The 19,833-nt window shown below is 32.9% G+C and overlaps 3 non-coding genes across 3 annotated transcripts; 2 read left to right on the forward strand and 1 right to left on the reverse strand.

Moving 5' to 3' along the window:
• Window positions 1-5,801: 5,801 nt before the first annotated feature.
• On the forward strand, window positions 5,802-5,889 carry TRNAS-GGA (transfer RNA serine (anticodon GGA)). Its single transcript has one exon. It is a non-coding gene; the product is annotated as a tRNA-Ser (tRNA).
• A 1,105-nt stretch (window positions 5,890-6,994) lies between these two features.
• Window positions 6,995-7,067, reverse strand: TRNAT-UGU (transfer RNA threonine (anticodon UGU)). The gene has a single exon. It is a non-coding gene; the product is annotated as a tRNA-Thr (tRNA).
• Window positions 7,068-8,903: 1,836 nt separating this feature from the next.
• Window positions 8,904-8,976, forward strand: TRNAF-GAA (transfer RNA phenylalanine (anticodon GAA)). The gene has a single exon. It is a non-coding gene; the product is annotated as a tRNA-Phe (tRNA).
• The last annotated feature ends 10,857 nt before the right edge of the window (window positions 8,977-19,833 follow it).

Consider the following 19,833-nt stretch of genomic DNA (forward strand, 5'->3'; position numbering starts at 1 on the left):
AATGATGATTGAGGCGGGATTCGGCATTTTTAAACCACGAAACACTCGGTTTCCATTTTGGTTGTAGGTGTAACCAACCTGCTATTAAAGATATAATAGAAAGTATTAATAGAAAAATAGCTCCAGTATAAAGATCCCCATTAGTACGTAAACCGATTGTATACCACCACTGATAAACACCAGAATAGGCTATATTAACAGGACCTAGAGCACCCCCTCGAGTAAAAGCTTCTACAGCTGGTTGACCAAAATGAGGATCCCAAATTGCATGAGCAATAGGTCTTACATGTAAAGGATCCTGTACCCATGTCTCAAAATTACCTTGCCAAGCTACATGAAAGAGATTCCCGGAAGTCCACAGAAAAATGATTGCTAATTGCCCGAAATGAGAAGCAAAAATATTCTGATAAAGACGTTCCTCAGTAATATCATCATGACTTTCGAAGTCATGTGCTGGTAGCAATACCAAACCAAATACGACGAGTAGTGGGGTCTTGAGCTAAGCCTTGACTAAAGCTTGGAAATCTTAATGCCATAATGATTTTCAAATCCTCCTAGCTATTATCCTACTGCAATAATTCTTGCTAAGAAGAATGCCCATGTTGTGGCAATTCCACCTAGAAGGTAATGTGTTACTCCTACAGCACGTCCTTGTACAATGCTCAAGGCTCTGGGCTGAGTAGCAGGAGCAACTTTTAATTTATTATGAGCCCAAACAATGGATTCAATAAGTTCTTGCCAATAACCACGCCCGCTGAATAGAAACATTAAACTAAAAGCCCATACAAAATGTGCACCCAAGAAAAAAAGACCATATGCAGATAATGAAGAACCATAAGACTGAATTACCTGGGATGCCTGCGCCCATAAGAAATCACGAAGCCACCCATTAATGGTAATGGAACTCTGCGCAAAATTTCCTCCTGTGATATGAGTTACTATCCCTTGATCACTTATACTACCCCAAACATCTGACTGCATTTTCCAACTGAAATGGAATATAACTACGGAAATTGAATTGTACATCCAAAATAGTCCTAAGAAGACATGATCCCAAGCGGATACTTGGCATGTCCCCCCTCTTCCAGGTCCATCACAAGGGAAACGAAAACCTAGATTTGCTTTATCCGGTATCAATCGTGAACTACGAGCAAATAGAACACCCTTTAAGAGTATCAATACTGTTACATGAATTGTAAATGCATGAATATGATGGACCAAAAAATCCGCAGTTCCTAAAGGAATAGGTAACAAAGCAACTTTACCGCCCACTGCTACTAAATTTTCACCTCCCCAAGTCAAACTGGTACTTGTTGCTGCACCTGGGGCTGTTGTGCCAGGTGCTAAAGCGTGGGTATTTTGTATCCATTGAGCAAAGATCGGCTGTAATTGTATAGCAGTATCTGAAAACATATCTTGAGGGCGCCCTAATGCGCTCATGGTATCATTATGAATATACAAACCAAAACTGTGAAAACCTAAAAAGATACATACCCAGTTAAGATGTGATATGATTGAATCACGATGTCTAAGGACACGATCTAATAGATCGTTGTATCGAATAGTCGGATCATAATCTCTTACCATAAAAATCGCTGCATGCGCAGCAGCACCGACTATGAGAAATCCACCAATCCACATGTGATGTGTAAACAATGACAGTTGTGTACCATAGTCAGTAGCTAGGTATGGATAAGGAGGCATAGAATACATATGGTGAGCTACAACAATGGTCAAAGAGCCTAACATAGCTAGATTAATAGATAATTGAGCATGCCATGACGTTGTTAGAATCTCATATATACCTTTATGACCCTGGCCTGTAAATGGACCTTTATGTGCCTCTAAAATGTCTTTTATATTGTGACCAATACCCCAGTTGGTCCTATACATGTGACCCGCTATCAAGAAAAGAATTGCAATAGCTAAATGATGGTGTATAATATCGGTCAGCCATAAACCTCCAGTTACTGGATCTAATCCTCCACGAAAAGTAAGAAATTCTCCGTATTTTGACCAATTCAAGGTAAAAAATGGGGTTGCTCCCTCGGAAAAACTCGGATAAAGTTGAGCCAAAAGATCCCGATTTAGGATAAATTCATGAGGAAGTGGTATCTCTTTGGGATCTACTGCAGCATTTAGAAATTGGTTAATCGGTAAAGATACATGTATTTGATGTCCTGCCCAAGAAAGAGACCCCAACCCTAGGAGCCCTGTCAAATGGTGATTCAACATAGATTCTACATCTTGGAACCAAGCCAATTTTGGAGCAGCTTTGTGATAATGAAACCAACCAGCAAAAAGCATTAAGGCTGCAAAGACCAATGCACCAATTGCAGTACAATAGAGTTGTAATTCATTAGTTATTCCAGATGCTCTCCAAATCTGAAAAAAACCAGAGGTTATTTGTATTCCTCGGAACCCCCCCCCTACATCACCATTCAATATTTCTTGACCCACTATTGGCCAAACCACCTGAGCACTAGGCCTAATGTGAGTAGGATCACTTAACCATGCCTCATAATTGGAAAAACGAGCACCATGAAAATACATGCCACTCAGCCAAAGAAAGATGATAGAGAGTTGGCCAAAATGCGCACTAAAAACTTTTCGGGAAATCTCCTCTAAATCATTAGTATGGCTATCAAAATCATGAGCGTCAGCATGTAGGTTCCAGATCCAAGTAGTAGTATCTGGTCCCTTAGCTATTGTTCTTGAGAAATGACCAGGTTTTGCCCATTCCTCAAAAGAAGTTTTTATAGGATCCCTATCTACCAAAATTTTAACTTCTGGTTCCGGTGAACGAATAATCATTGAGTCCTCCTCTTTCCAGACAACACATACAAAGAGACCTGCCAACATAAAACAGAATTAGTGAACTTATTAGAGATGTTTCTATTGAGTTTTGTTCTCTCCTATCTCTCATGTATTGGATATCTTAGTAAATTTCATTTCTTTAGTTTTTCACTAGAACAATTATGATCTCGAAGTCAATTCGGGGCAAGTGTTCGAATCTATTATGACATAAGAGTGAGGCGCTCAACGGACCTATTTTAATCTTCTAAGACCTTTTTGGGAACTCTGAATGGAAGTTCAATAATTTTTCGTGCAGCCTAATCAAATGTATTCAGATTTTATTCTAATTCTATTCCTTAGATTTTATTTTTTTTTTTAGATAAAGTATAAGTATGTACTCTATTTCAAATTGAGCAGGCATTAGCATTCATTATTAGGCAATATACCTATATTTTATTTCTTTTTTTGAAGGTCTCTTTTCTTAATTTGATTGAATATTAGTTTAAATAACAGAAAAAAGGAGAAAATTATCTACTGTATCCACATCTCGTTTATTTCTATGAAATACTAGACAAAATCGAACAAAATTAGAAGGGATATATTTAAATTATGTGATTGGTCGTTCCTATAGAAATGATTTTTGAATTTGATAGGGACAAGAAACAAGAATTTATAACAATATATATTTATCTATCTATATCTTTATATAGATAGATAAATATATAAGAAAAAAAAGAAACAGAGTGTTCTTATTCAAAACGCCCTGTGATCTTCAACCAATTCTGTGCTGCAATATAATTACCGGGGGTGAGAGCTATAGCTTGTTTCCAATATTCAGCGGCTTGATTAAACCAAGACTCCGCAACTTCTGAGTCTCCCTGCCGAATGGCCTGTTCTCCTCGGTCGAAATAGGTGAGTCAATTCCTTTCCTTAGAACCGTACTTGAGAATTTCCTGACTCATACGGCTCAGTAGTCAATTCTTTTTTTGTTCTATTATCTTGAAGTTAACTAAAAGAAAAAAAGAAATTATTAATATGAGTTTCAAACTTTCATTTTTACTAATAAATAAAGAATTTCAAAGAATTTCATCTTTTTTTTTAGTTTTATCTTTTCTCCTACCTTCAGAAAAGGGAATCAAGCATTGGCATTAACGCCCTAATTCTAATTTTCTGAAAGGTAACTATCTCGATTTTATATATCATATACAAAAATATATGATAGATTCATTTCTATAGAATCTTGGTAAAAGTTTTTTCTTTCTTATCTTATAAGTTCTTATAAGTAAAGAGAAAATACTTTCTATCTTTGGGATTTGATACTACACCGCTGCTCAAAATACCAGGGGATCCTTTTTATTACATAAGTGGATTCCTGACTTCTTTATTTATCATGAGATAAGGAAGCAGTTTTTATTATATCGATTGAAAACCGTGTTAATTGATCCTTACGATGCTTCCTTTATCAATTAGATCTTTTATCCATAGAAAAAGAGGGTATCTAGACATATCGATTTCTTCATATTTTTACTTCTATGAAGTTTCTTTGCTACAGCTGATAAAAATCGTTGTTTTGAACGATATATATATGTAGAAAGCCTTTCTTATTTATAATTATTTATATTTCTATATTTCTTATATTAAAATTTGTGGATTTGCTTGTTCTTTTCTTTTTTCTTTCTATAGTGGAGATAGTCGCACGTAATGACAGATCACGGCCATATTATTAAAAGCTTGGGGTAAAAATGGGTTTCGTTCGAGCGCCCGAAAATAATATTCCAAAGCTTTAGTATGTTCTCCGTTACTTGTGTGAATAAGGCCTATGTTATAAAGTATATAACTTCGATCATAGGGATCAATTTCCAGTCGCATAGCCTCATAATAATTCTGTAAAGCTTCTGCATAATTTCCTTCAGATTGAGCTGACATCCGTTACGGTCGTCATTCGGTTCAAAGAATCTCCGCTCCAGAACTGTACGTGAGATTTTCATCTCATACGGCTCCCCCCTTATGTGTGTAATGAGAAAAATCCATCAAATCAAAAAATATTCCAGTATTCTCATTCTCAACTGAACAGAGCTAGTGTTTTTACAATAAATCTCTAGCCAACCTTCCTGTCAAAAATTATTTCTTAACATTAAGTATGTAGGTACTTGATAAAAAAAAATAAGAACTTCAACAATTTCTTTGTCCTCTACGCTGCTTAATTTCCTGGAATTAGTCACCTCAATAATCTTCGATGGTTCTATGGGTATCCAAAATATGAACGAGATGGATATTTATTGTCCCAACCATTCCTGTTAGTCCCAATCTCGATAAGCCATGGATATAGATAGATACAAAGTTTTCGTGTCCTTGATTCCCAAGCGTAGTGCTTCTTTCCCAATGTTGCCTATCAGTACTAGTAATTTGGGGTTGACCTAACCCCATAAGTATAGGTATAACCTTTCGCTTAATACTAGAAACCTAAAATTCAAGCATATAAGGCTTCATTAATCGAGGATACACGACAGAAGGAATTAATCCTTTTATTTACAAATTTCACCTTCAACACGCGTGGGGTTTTTCCATTCCATTTTTTTTTGACCGAAATCGGTCAAAAAAAATGGAATCAAATCACACCATCTCTGTAATAAGTGAATGCCCTTTTTTCTCCTGAAGTTGTCGGAATTATTCGTAATAAGATATTGGCTACAATTGAAAAGGTCTTATCTATAAAATTTTCATTTATCCGAGATCTAGGCATAGGTAGAAATCCATTCTATAATTTAATTAATCATGGTGTGAGAAATCAATCCCACAAATAAAGGAATTGTATAATTATAATACAGTGCGAAATAACGTAAAAATGAACTCATCAATCAAATTTGTTTATCCTAAGACCTTGTAGGAGGTTTTTTTTTAATTTTACTTTGTATTTTTATAGTTTGAATAGGTTTTATGCATTTATGAAAAATAGGATTGATTCACTATTCAACATTCAACCGGTTTCTGGGCATCATTATATAGGAGAGATGGCCGAGTGGTTCAAGGCGTAGCATTGGAACTGCTATGTAGGCTTTTTGTTTACCGGGGGTTCGAATCCCTCTCTTTCCGAATCTTTACCAAATTCATCAATATTACTCATCCCAATGCATACCATTATTTCATATTTCAAATTTGTTTGTTGATATGGACAACTTTATATTCCTCATTTTTCGGTAATACAAAAAATAGTGGATAACGGGTGGGCAAGGAATAAAAATTTTCGCATATCCATGTCTATGATATATGAATAGCAGAAAATCCTTGTAAAAAAAACTCTTGTTATTTTAGTTAAGTTTAAGTTTGACGAGAATAATATTCTACAACCAGTAATTCATTTATTTTCAAACCAACCCATTTATTATCTATTATTTGATTAATTAAACCTTTATATTGGAAAGGGTGAACAGTCAAATGATTTGGCAATTTCTCATGGGGGGCTGAATCAAAATAATTTTGAATAAGAGTTTTAGATTTTTGTTCATCCTTTGCTGTAATAATATCTTGAGGTTTACAACGATAACTTGGTATATCCACTATACGACCATTAACTAAAACATGTCTATGGTTTATAAATTGGCGGGCTTGAGGAATAGTCGCAGCCATACCCAATCGAAAAAGTATGTTATCCAAGCGCATTTCAAGTAGTTGTAATAAAACCTGACCAGTTGATCCTTTAGCTTTTCCGGAGATACGAACGTATTTAAGCAATTGTCGTTCTGTAAGACCATAATGAAAACGCAATTTTTGTTTTTCTTCTAAACGAATACGATATTGAGATTTTTTACTGAAGCGCAATTGATTTCGAAATTCGTTTTTGACTGTTGGCCTTTTACTAGTAAGTCCTGGTAAATATCCTAGACGACGTATTTTTTTGAAACGAGGTCCTCTGTAACGTGACATAAAAACTCCTTTTTTAAAATGAAAAATCTTATAAATCGAAATGAAAACTAAACGAAATGAAAAATATTATAGAATTCTAAATGAAGCGAAATCTACTAAAGTTTTATAGTACAAAGAAGAATTAGATGAATTTTATCAATATCCGAATTTATTGTATATAAAAGAATACAAAAAAGTAGGTTAATTTCTTGATTTCTTCCGCAGAGATCGAACTCTCCCAATTTTTTATTTCTAAAAAAGATATTATCAATTATGTAAAAAACAAATAGAGAAAAGCCGGTTATCGGATTCGAACCGATGACCATCGCATTACAAATGCGATGCTCTAACCTCTGAGCTAAACCGGCTAATGTAAACGAAATATACATATGCAGAAGAATTGAATGGGATCTTAGTTATCAATTTTTAGTTATTTATAACAAAATTCAAATTAATACAAACATCAAAAATAGAGAAAGAAAATATAGAAAATCAAACCCAATTTTTATTATTTCTATTATTTATTTTATCTGATAACATAAAGTGCAAGATAATAATTAATATTATATTAATATAATTTATTTAATATAATTTATTTCGATCTACTATTCTAGATATATATTATTAAATTGATTTCTTTCAAAAAGATTATTTATTAGTACTTAAAGTAAATTTGAATAAATATAAATTTTAGTAAATATTTATTAAGGAATTCCATATTTCTAAGTAAATGTCTAATTCTATATTATATTCAATTAAAAGAATGGTTTTTTTTAGCCACTAGATTCGTTTTAGTTATATAAATTGTATATGAATAAATGGATTGTTTATTTTCTTTTTTTTTTTAAGCAAAAACAAAAAAAAAAAAAGAATCGACCATTCGAGTATTCTAAATTGTATGAAAAAAGAAGATAAGTAGGTACATAGAAGATAAGTAGATATGTGGTCTATATCTGTGTATATTGAATTGTTAATATATAGATATTAGAATTAGTTCTGATTCAAACAAATAAAGGTATCCAATATAGATGAAATAAAATCTATAAAATTGGAGAAAGGGGTTTTTAATATTTAATAAAATAATATGTATTTAATGAATTCAAAAGTTCCCGCATAATTCTCATAATAGAAATGAAAAAAAAAGCATTCTATTATAATCAGATTCAAATAAAAAAAAAGATGGGGATATGGCGAAATTGGTAGACGCTACGGACTTAATTGGATTGAGTTTTGGTATGGAAACTTACCAAGTAATAATTTTCAAATTCAGAGAAACCCTGGAATTCACAATGGGCAATCCTGAGCCAAATCCTGTTTTCTGAAAACAAATAAAAATTCAGAAAGTGATAATAAAAAAGGGATAGGTGCAGAGACTCTATGGAAGCTGTTCTAACAAACGAAATTGACGACTTTTTTTATTGCATTAGTAAAAGAATCCTTTCACCAAAATTACAGGAATGGATCAAAGATAAACATTTAGAAACATATATATATACTGAAATACTCTTTCAATTTGTTACTTTTTATTTTATTATTGAAGATCTATTTGTGATAAAAATATTCACAAATGAAAAATGTGAATCAAATCAATTCGAAGTTGAAGAAAAGATGGAATATTTATTGATGAAATTATTCACTTCATCATAATCGGCTAAAACCCTTGAAGAACTGATAAATCAGATGAGAATAAAGATAGAGTCCTATTCTACATGTCAATACCGACAACAATGAAATTGAAAGTAAGAGGAAAATCCGTCGACTTAAGAAATCATGAGGGTTCAAGTCCCTCTATCCCCAAAAATACTTTTTCATTTTCTAATTTTTTTCCTATATCCTCTCTATCTTGAAGTCCTTATTTATGTGTTTTATTCGATTTATTATTTCCCAACGAAATTGGAATTTTTATTTTCATCAATTTCCTATCTATCATAATTTTCTTATCTATCATAATGACAAGGGACGAGTTTTGGAATAGATATAAATATATATGTGAAACACATAGAATTTTTTTTAATCAGAAATGTATAAATTAATATCTTATTTTTTAGCAAGGAATTTTCATATGCGTAATTAACGATTAACAATAAAAAATAATTATTACTGCGGAAACTCACTTACAAACTTTTTTTTTACTTAGTTGATATAGATTCATTAACATAGATTTTAAAAATCTTTTAAAATCAAAGTATTAAGCTTCAAGAATGGTCGGGATAGCTCAGTTGGTAGAGCAGAGGACTGAAAATCCTCGTGTCACCAGTTCAAATCTGGTTCCTGACACAAGATTCATTTGTATGAGTATCTATCCCCCATATTCATTTTAATGAATATGGGGGATAGATACTCATACAAATTTGTGTTCTTCTAGATTCTGATACATAACATATTTCTTTGATCTATTTAGGTATCTGTAGATATACTTTTCCTAGATGATTAAAGAATAGATGCAATTTTTTATTAGGTATATTCGCTTATCTATAGTATCTATATATATATAGATATAGATATATAGATAATGAATTCTTTATCTATTTTTTTCCTTTTTTTTCTGCGATACAAAAAAAGGTTTCTATTTCCATAATATTCGAGTGGTTTAATTAGTTGGTTAAAAGACCTAAAAGTCGAAGTTCTGGGGTGGAGTGAGAATATTAAGAATTCATCTGAGAAGGATTACCAAAATAGAATCGAGCCCTTTTCTTTGTGTTTTTTTTTTCGTGGCCGTATAATTGATGGTGATGTGCACGTTATATAGTTTATTATAAAGATAAAGAATTAGTTTATTATAAAGATAAAGAATTTTTGCAGTTCATCCTATTTCTTTTATTGGCTTGGCTGATAAGAACTCAGTATTGTTTTTGTTTTAGAATCTTAAGAAACTCCTATCCATCCTATTTTAAACCCTATAATTATTCATTCTATTATTTCTGAATTTTGTGATTTCTCACATAATAATATCTGAATGCAACTTCCATTACTCTGCCTGATTTAATGTCAATCAATTATTTTGTCTGATCTATAACAGAATGTACTTATATTCTTTGACTGGGGTTGCAGAAGTTTGGATTAGTTTATTATTTTTATCATTTAGTGAGCATCTTGTATTTCATAAAAATTTGGAGCAATATAATCTTTACGCAAAGGCCATCCTATCCAATTTTCGGGCATTAAAATACGTCTTAGACGCGGATGACTATCATAAGAGATTCCCAACATATCATAAGATTCCTTTTCTTGAAAATCCGCACTTTTCCAAACCCAAAAAATCGAAGGAATTCTGGGATTTTTTCTTGATACAAATATTTTTATGCATACCTCTTCGGGTTGATTTATACCATACTCTATTCTTGTAAAATGATATACACTAGCTAAGAGTCCTCCGGGTGCTACATCATAGGCACATTGAGAACGTAGATAATTGTAACCATATACATATAAAATGACAGCAATGGAATGCCAATCCTCGGGCTTTATTTGTAAAGTCTCTATTCCTAGGTAATCGAAACCCAAGGATCTATGAATTAGTCCATGTTTGACTAGCCAAGAAGACAAACGACCTTGCATTTTTTGCTTCTCCTAAATTTTTTTTATGAGTTTGGTATTAGTATTTTCTATTACGATGAAATTTTTAAAATACGATGAAATTTTTAAAAAAGGAATTGCTTTTTATTATTGTACTTTAAAAAAATGTGTCAGACGATATCTCTGAAGTAGATGGCGGTTGATAGAAAAATTCTTGACCATAATTGTCAGTATAAGTACTGTATCCAACATGAAACTTATGGTTGGTAGTAAAACATCTATTCTCTCGTTGAAAACTCATTGGATCTTCATATATTTCTCGAGATATTTTCTTACGAAGTTTTGTTATAGCATCTATAATGGCCTCCGGTTTAGGTGGACAGCCCGGCAAATATACATCTACAGGAATTAGCTTATCTACGCCTCGAACAGTACTATAAGAATCGGTACTAAACATCCCCCCCGTAATTGTACAGGCTCCCATAGCAATAACATATTTAGGTTCGGGCATTTGTTCATATAATCGAACTAAAGAAGGGGCCATTTTCATAGTTACAGTGCCCGCTGTTAAAATTAGGTCCGCCTGCCTAGGACTCGATCGTGGTACTAGTCCATAACGATCAAAATCGAATCGTGATCCTATTAATGAAGCAAATTCAATGAAGCAACAACTCGTACCATAAAGAAGCGGCCATAAACTGGATAATCTTGACCAATTTGAAAAATCATTTAATGTCGTTGAAATAACTGAATTTTGGGTTGTTTGATCAAGTAAGGGAAACTCAATGGAATTCATAATTGTCTCAATATTTTTTTTTCTAATTGTCTAAATAGTCAAGAATTAAGACCATTCTAATGCCCCCTTTCGCCATGCATAAACTGAACCAACAATTAGGATAAGCACGAATAAGAAAGCTTCTAAAAATACGGATACCCCTAATACATCGAAACTCATTGCCCATGGATAAAGAAAAACCGTTTCAACATCAAAAACAACAAAAATGAGAGCAAACATATAATAACGGATTCGAAATTGTAACCAAGCATCGCCTATTGGTTCTATTCCGGATTCATAACTAGAAAGTTTTTCCGGTCCCTTGCTAATGGGGGCTAAAATTCCAGAAATTAGAAATGCCAAAATAGGAATCAAACTTGATATTATTAGAAATGCCCAAAAAATATCATATTCGTAAAGAAGAAACATAAAAGTACTCCTCTGAATGTAGAAAATATACCAAATTCATTTTCATTTTTAGTCTAAAGTCTCCATTTTTTTAGACTAGCTGAATATACTAATATTAATATTATTCTATCGAATATGAATATGTTCGAATAGAAAGTTACAAATTGTTTTTTTTTTAGTAATAGTCTTAGTAATGAGATCTATTCGATCCAAAATAGTATTAATATTATTAGTATCTGTAGGAATATTAGGGCTATACGGACTCGAACCGTAGACCTTCTCGGTAAAACAGATCAAACTAATTATTATCTAAATGATTTAAATTGTTTTCAAAACCCAACATGCATTTTTTTTTGCATTGAGCTTTTTCATTAACTGATAAAAATATTAGTTAGTCCACCATCTTTTTTTTTTTTTACAGTAAAGAATAAAGAGATGATTCCCTATGCTCTTCTTTTTTATTTGTATAACAATCAAAGAGCACTACCAAAGTGTTTCAAAGAAGGATTATCTTGACGTAGGTCTGCTTCTGGCCTAGATCAACTTAAGTTAAATGGACTCTTTATCCACCTACTAAAATTAAAATAGAAGATAAGAAATGACACTTCATACACCTTAAAGTTCATAAAATAGGAAGAAAAGATAATCTTTTTTAGGTCCCTATACCCTTTATGTTTAGCATTGACGAGAAATGGGTATTCACCTTATCAATATCTCAAATCAATTATGGATTCGATTTTATGGCTAAACCCTTTGTCAGGCTAGTGTTCTCTTGTTTTGTTCCTTAAAATGGAGTAAGACACCGATTTCTTACTATAAGATAAACTTTTTTAATTACAAGATGAACTCCTCTGAAAAAAAGCATTGGCGCTCGTGTAAACGAGGTGCTCTACCTAACTGAGCTACAGCCCTTGTGTTTTTGATACATATTTTATCATAGTATGAAGATAATTGCTTGTCAAGATGAATATTACATGATCGAATCCCTTGAACGGGGGTTGGTATTGCTTATCAGTAATTTTACATTTATAATCAATTAATCTGATAGATGGGTACTCTTCTTTTTTTTTTTTTGAGGAGGAGTCCTAAATTACCTACTTAACTCAGTGGTTAGAGTATTGCTTTCATACGGCGGGAGTCATTGGTTCAAATCCAATAGTAGGTAAGGTATAGTTATAACTTATTAGATACCTTTGACTGTGGTATCTAATAAGCTTTTCTACTTACTTTTTTCTTCTGACTGTTTCTTTTTTCTTTTTATTGTTTTCGGATATTGGGACGCATCAATTTCAACTTGTTATGAAATAACATTGATAGCCTCTACTCGTGTTCTAGCTCGTCTAAGAGCTAGATTTGCCTCAATTGTTTGTCTCTTGCCTTCAGCCTTATTCAAATTAGTTTCTGCTATTTCAAGAGTTTGCTGTGCTTCTTGTGGATCAATGTCACTACCCTTTTCCGCATCATTTACTAAAACAGTTATCTCATTATTATTTATTCTAGCAAACCCCCCCATCAGAGCCATTGTTAACCATTGGTCTTTAAGACGTATTCTCAAAATACCTATATCGACAGCTGAGGCAATAGGCGCATGATTAGGTAATACTCCAATTTGTCCGCTATTAGTAGGTAAAATGATTTCCTTCACTTCTGAATCCCAAACAATTCGATTGGGGGTCAATACACAAAGATTTAAAGTCATTTCTTCAAATTGCTCTCCGTTTCTAAGTTCGTAGCCTTCGCAGTAGCTTCATCGATATTACCTACCAAATAAAAGGCTTGTTCAGGAAGACCGTCTAATTCTCCAGAAAGAATCAAATTAAACCCTCTAATTGTTTCTACTAGACCAACATATTTTCCAGCCGAACCGGTAAAAACTTCTGCTACGAAAAAAGGTTGTGATAAGAAACGCTCAATTTTTCGTGCTCTTGCTACGGTTAAGCGATCTTCTTCGGATAATTCGTCCAAGCCAAGGATAGCTATAATGTCTTGAAGTTCTTTGTAACGTTGTAAAGTTTGTTTAACTCGTTGCGCAGTCTCATAATGTTCTTCACCAACGATTCGAGGTTGGAGCATAGTTGAGGTTGAATCTAAAGGATCTACTGCTGGATAGATACCTTTGGCGGCTAATCCTCTTGATAGTACAGTAGTAGCATCTAAATGTGCAAATGTCGTAGCAGGAGCAGGGTCAGTTAAATCGTCGGCAGGTACATAAACTGCTTGAATAGAAGTTATGGACCCTTCTTTGGTAGAAGTGATTCTTTCTTGTAAAGAACCCATTTCAGTACTAAGAGTGGGTTGATAACCCACAGCAGAGGGCATTCGACCCAATAAGGCAGATACTTCAGATCCTGCTTGAACGAAGCGGAAGATATTGTCGATAAATAGAAGTACATCTTGCTCATTGACATCTCGAAAATATTCCGCCATAGTTAGGGCAGTTAAACCAACTCTCATACGAGCTCCGGGTGGTTCATTCATTTGACCATATACTAAAGCTACTTTGGATTCTGCAATATTTTGTTCATTAATTACTCCAGATTCTTTCATTTCCATATAAAGATCATTTCCCTCGCGAGTACGCTCACCTACTCCGCCAAATACAGATACACCTCCATGAGCTTTGGCAATGTTATTGATCAATTCCATAATAAGTACTGTTTTACCCACTCCAGCTCCACCGAAAAGTCCTATTTTTCCTCCACGACGATAAGGAGCTAAAAGATCTACTACTTTTATTCCTGTTTCAAAAATAGATAATTTTGTATCTAATTGTATAAAGGTAGGCGCAGATCTATGAATGGGAGATGTTGTACGAGTATCTACAGGACCTAAATTATCAATCGGCTCTCCAAGCACGTTGAAAATTCGTCCTAGAGTTGCTCCGCCTACTGGAACACTTAGGGGAGTTCCTGTGTCAATAACTTGCATTCCTCTCATTAGACCATCTGTAGCACTCATAGCTACAGCCCTAACTCGATTATTTCCTAATAATTGTTGTACTTCACAAGTCACATTAATTTGTTGACCAACAGTATCTCGACCCTTAACTACCAGAGCATTGTAAATATTAGGCATCTTCCCCGGGGGAAAGGCTACATCTAGTACCGGACCAATTATTTGGTCAATATGTCCCAGATTTTTTTTTTCAATCGAAGAAACTTCAGGACCGGAAGTAGGAGGATTTATTCGCATATCAAAAGCCAATTTTTTTTTCCGAAAAAGTTTTTAAATCAAAAAGAAATGTTCGATAAGAAAGCAAGTTGATCGGTTAATTCAAAAAGAAATAAGAAATGGGAGTTAGTACTCCATTTTTTTGGTACTATTCCATCAATCCTCTTTAACTGTTTACTTACTTATTCAAATTCAATTATTGAATTCTTAAGCTTACTGCAGTTATTTTGAAAATTTCAATTGGATAAAATCTTTCGAAAGTCTTTTCTTTTTTTCTATCATTCTAGAAAATATCATCTATATTCTGTATGGAATTCGAACCTGTACCTTAATTTAGAATTCATTTTTTTTATCATTGGCTTTCGTATTTCCTCAGTAGACAATTTTTTAGACTTACCCTCTGTTTCCCTATTTTTTGACCTCTTTTTTTATTTTCCGGGGAGAAAGCTGCCTATTTTTACATCTAGGATTTACATAGACAACATATATCACTGTCAAGATTAAGAATAAATTATTATTATTATTTAGATTAGATCTTTCGATTTCAAAATTAAAAAATAAGATCAAATTGAAAAAAAAAAAAGATTGGGTTGCGCCATACATAGAAAAGAGTATACAATAATGATGTATTTGACAAATCAAATACCATCGTTTAATTTAATAATAACATAACGAACCTTTGGGATTAATTGATAATAGTAGTTGATTTTTGTAAAAGATTTCATTAACTCCTAAGTCATATCGAGTAGACCTTATTGTTTCAAGAATTCTTAATTCAAGAGTTGTAGGGAGGGATTTATGTCACCACAAACAGAGACTAAAGCAAGTGTTGGGTTCAAAGCTGGTGTTAAAGATTATAAATTGAATTATTATACTCCTGAGTATGAAACCAAAGATACTGATATCTTGGCAGCATTTCGAGTAACTCCTCAACCTGGAGTTCCACCTGAAGAAGCAGGTGCTGCGGTAGCCGCCGAATCTTCTACTGGTACATGGACAACTGTGTGGACCGATGGGCTTACCAGTCTTGATCGTTACAAAGGACGATGCTATCACATCGAACCTGTTGCTGGGGAAGAAAATCAATATATTGCTTACGTAGCTTATCCTTTAGACCTTTTTGAAGAAGGTTCTGTTACTAACATGTTTACTTCTATTGTCGGTAATGTATTTGGGTTCAAGGCACTGCGTGCTCTACGTCTGGAGGATTTGCGAATCCCAACCGCTTATATTAAAACTTTCCAAGGTCCGCCTCACGGCATCCAAGTTGAGAGAGATAAATTGAACAAGTATGGTCGTCCCCTATTAGGATGTACTATTAAACCTAAATTGGGGTTATCCGCTAAGAATTATGGTAGAGCTGTTTATGAATGTCTTCGTGGGGGACTTGATTTTACCAAAGATGATGAAAATGTGAATTCCCAACCATTTATGCGTTGGAGAGACCGTTTCTTATTTTGTGCTGAAGCGATTTTTAAATCACAGGCTGAAACAGGTGAAATCAAAGGGCATTACTTGAATGCAACTGCGGGTACATGCGAAGAAATGATGAAAAGAGCTGTATTTGCCAGAGAATTAGGCGTTCCTATCGTAATGCATGATTATTTAACAGGGGGATTCACTGCAAATACTAGCTTGGCTCATTATTGCCGAGATAATGGTCTACTTCTTCATATACATCGTGCAATGCATGCAGTTATCGACAGACAAAAGAATCATGGTATGCACTTTCGTGTATTAGCTAAAGCATTACGTTTGTCTGGTGGAGATCATGTTCACTCCGGTACCGTAGTAGGTAAACTTGAAGGGGAAAGAGATATCACTTTAGGTTTTGTTGACTTACTGCGTGATGATTTTGTTGAAAAAGATCGAAGTCGTGGTATTTATTTCACTCAGGATTGGGTTTCTCTACCAGGTGTTCTGCCTGTTGCTTCGGGAGGTATTCACGTTTGGCATATGCCTGCTCTGACCGAAATCTTTGGAGATGATTCCGTACTTCAATTTGGCGGAGGAACTTTAGGACACCCTTGGGGAAATGCACCAGGTGCTGTAGCTAATCGAGTAGCTCTTGAAGCCTGTGTGAAGGCTCGAAATGAAGGACGTGATCTTGCTCGTGAAGGTAATGAAATTATCCGTGAGGCTAGCAAATGGAGTCCTGAATTAGCTGCTGCTTGCGAAGTATGGAAGGAGATCAAATTTGAATTCGAAGCAATGGATACTATTTGAATTCGAAGCAATGGATACTTTGGATTAATTGCAATTAAACTCGGCACAATCTTTTCCTAAAAGAAGGATTGAGCCGAATACAAAGATACTTAATTATTAAACAGATTTCTATCTTTCGTATTGGAATAGAAGCATAGTAAGTAGACGATATTTTACGAAAAAAGTGATTACAATTTATAAGGGAAACTGGCTATTGCCTTTTTCGATGTGAATTTCACATAATAGGGAAGTTGTTCCATTTCTATATGAAATTTGTATTTTCCTATTGATTTCTATATTTCTATAATTTTATACGTTTTTTTAGTTTAGAATATCATTTTAGAATAAAAAAAGATATATATATATTTAAATAATTTTTCTTATAAGTAATTCTAACATAATACTAATAATCGAATTAATAAGATTGAAAATCTTATTAATTCGATTGTATTTATTCGATTGTATTTTTTTTTCAATACTAATATTGACAACACTGTATCAAATAAATATAATCCGATCGTGAATAAATTGATCACCTTACTTACGTTAAATAGGCGTTATTACTTCATCAAATGGTAGGTTCATTGGTTTTCTTTCTGCGAGACAAACAAGAAAAACTTTGTTAATGAATAAGTAAGTGAATTGAAAGGTAAACACGAATATATATACGAAAATATTAGATCTATATATACCAATATATATATAGTCTTATATATATAATAATAATGGATAACTCTAACATAGTATTTCAAGAACATAGTATTTAAATAGGTGGTATATCTTTTTTTAGTTTTTTAGACAATTCAATTTTGTAATTTTATTTTTTTGATTGCGATTGGGTATAAATATCCACCTTATTTTTTAAATTGTAATGGGGTTGCTAACTCAATGGTAGAGTACTCGGCTTTTAAGAGCGACTCTATTTTTTACGCATTTCTATGAAGCAATGGGTTCGTCGATACTATCGGTAGAGCTTGTAAAACCACGACTGATCCAGAAAGGAATGACTGGAAAAAGTAGCATGTCGTATCAATGAAGAATTCTAAAAATATTTCATTCTTTTAGGATCCAGCTCAAATTTTTGTTTGAATTTTTGGCTCGTAACAAAAAAAATTCCGTTGGGTTTGATTAATAAAGGGATAGAACTTGGTGGTTCTAATTCTAATAGGGAAACAAAAAGCATCGAGCTTTCATTTATTTTTTATTTGGATCATTACCCCATCTAATTGTACGTTAAAAATAGGTTAGTGCTTGATGTGGGAAAAGCTTTTCTGGTGAATGGTTTATTTTTGTTATGAGTCCTAACTATATAGCTATTTTCCATTATCTTTTGGTATTTTGGGGTAGCGATAAATGTGTAAAAGAAAGAGTATATTGATAAAGATATTTTTTCCAAAATCAAAAGAGCGATTAGGTAAAAAAAAAATAAAGGATTCTTAATTAGCTCGTTATCCTAGAACAAAAATTAGGCAAAAAATCGATTAGAGAGAGTCCGTTAATGGGTTTTACTTCTCTAGGTATATATTTATACCTATAATTTTCTGTTTTGACCATATCGCACTATGTATCATTTGATAATCCAATGAATCTCTGATTCTTTGTTTGACCAAATAGACTTTTTTTTTTTTAATGGAGCAATATCAAGCATATTTAGAACTCCGTAGATCTCGATACCAGGACATCCTATACCCACTTTTTTTTCGGGAATCTATTTATGGACTAGCTTATGCTCATGAGTCCTTTTTTATAGAAAATGTCGATTATAACAATAAATTTAGTTTACTAATTGTAAAACGTTTAAGTACTCGAATGTATCAACAGACTCATTTCATTCTTTTTGTTAATGATTCTAAAAAAAATACTTTTGTGGGTTATAATTATCATTTTTTTTCTCAAATAATATTAGAAGGTTTTGGTATCGTCGTGGAGATTCTATTTTCTCTACAATTATTTAGCTCTTCCTTAAGGGGATTAGAAATCGTAAAATCTTATAAAAATTTTCAATCAATTCATTCGATCTTTCCCTTTTTCGAAGATCAACTGATATATTTAAATCATAAGTCAGATATACGAATACCCTATCCTATCCATCTGGAAATCTTGGTTCAAATCCTGCGATATTCGATAAAAGATGTCTCTTTCTTTCATTTAATAAGGTTGTTTTTTTATTACTATTATAATTGGAATAGTCTTTTTCCTCCAAAAAAATGGATTTTTACTTTTTTTTCAAAAAGGAATCGAAGAATTTTCTTGTTCCTATATAATTTATATGTATGGGAATATGAATCTATCTTTCTTTTTCTACGTAACAAATCCTCTCAGTTACAGTTAAAACATTTTCGCGTTTTTTTTGAGCGAATTTTTTTCTATGAAAAAATAAAACATCTTGTAGAAGTATCTACTAAGAATTGTTCATATACTTTCTTCTTCTTTAAGGATACTTTCATCCATTATGTTAGATATCAAGGAAAATCAATTCTGGTTTTAAAGAATACTCCTTTTTTGATAAATAAATGGAAATACTATTTTATATATTTATGGCAATGTCATTTTGATATTTGGGCTGGACTAGAAACGATCTATATAAACGAATTATCTCAGTATTCATTTCACTTTTTAGGCTATTTTTTAAGTATTCCACTAAATCTTTCAGTAGTACGAAGTCAAATGTTGCAAAATTCATTTCTTATTAAAATTGTTATAAAAAAACTTGATACAATAGTTCCCATTATTCCTCTAATGAGATCATTGGCTAAAACAAAATTTTGTAATGTAATGGGTCATCCTATTAGTAAGCCGGTTTGGGCCAATTTATCTGATTTTGATATTATTGACCGGTTTTTGCGCATATGCAGAAATTTTTCTCATTATTACAATGGATCTGCAAAAAAAAAGAGTTTCTATCAAATAAAATATATACTTCGGTTTTCTTGTATAAAAACTTTGGCTCGTAAGCATAAAAGTACTGTGCGCATTTATTTGAAAAAATTAAGTTCAGAAAAATTATTGCAAGAATTTTTTACAGAAGAAGATCTTTTTTCTTTGATTTTTCCAAGAAC

Source organism: Vigna unguiculata, chromosome 3 (genome assembly GCF_037176805.1).
Source record: "Vigna unguiculata cultivar grain cowpea cultivar isolate G323 ecotype 2 chromosome 3, ASM3717680v1, whole genome shotgun sequence".
NCBI lineage: Eukaryota > Viridiplantae > Streptophyta > Magnoliopsida > Fabales > Fabaceae > Vigna > Vigna unguiculata.